General features: G+C 43.0%; 1 protein-coding gene across 3 annotated transcripts in view; it reads right to left on the bottom strand.

The window, feature by feature from the left end:
• The window catches only part of LOC116852292 (calcium release-activated calcium channel protein 1-like), a 143,377-nt gene that overhangs the window by 60,156 nt on the left and 82,930 nt on the right, over positions 1 to 291 (bottom strand). The window lies entirely within an intron of this gene.

Genomic DNA, 291 nt, shown 5'->3' with positions numbered 1-291 from the left:
CTTTTCAAATAACGGTAACGCGTTACTTTTTAGAATCAGTAACGAGTAACGGTAACGCGTTACTTTTAAAAAGTAACGTTCCCAATCCTGAAAATATGTTATAATTTTCCGCGTCATCGCCGGAAATACGCGTCAAATATCGAACGCTATCGATACTCGCGGTATTTGAAGCCGTAACAATGAACTCGCGCACTAACGTACCCACTCGCGACATTGTATCGGGGACTCACGGCAGAAAACTGACGGAAAGTGCGAAACCGGAGTTTTTTCCTCGCATATATACCCTCAAAA

Source organism: Odontomachus brunneus, unplaced genomic scaffold (assembly GCF_010583005.1).
Source record: "Odontomachus brunneus isolate Ranch 3 - 2012 unplaced genomic scaffold, Obru_v1 Obru_scaffold_211, whole genome shotgun sequence".
NCBI lineage: Eukaryota > Metazoa > Arthropoda > Insecta > Hymenoptera > Formicidae > Odontomachus > Odontomachus brunneus.
This window is presented reverse-complemented; position numbering and strand designations above follow the sequence as displayed.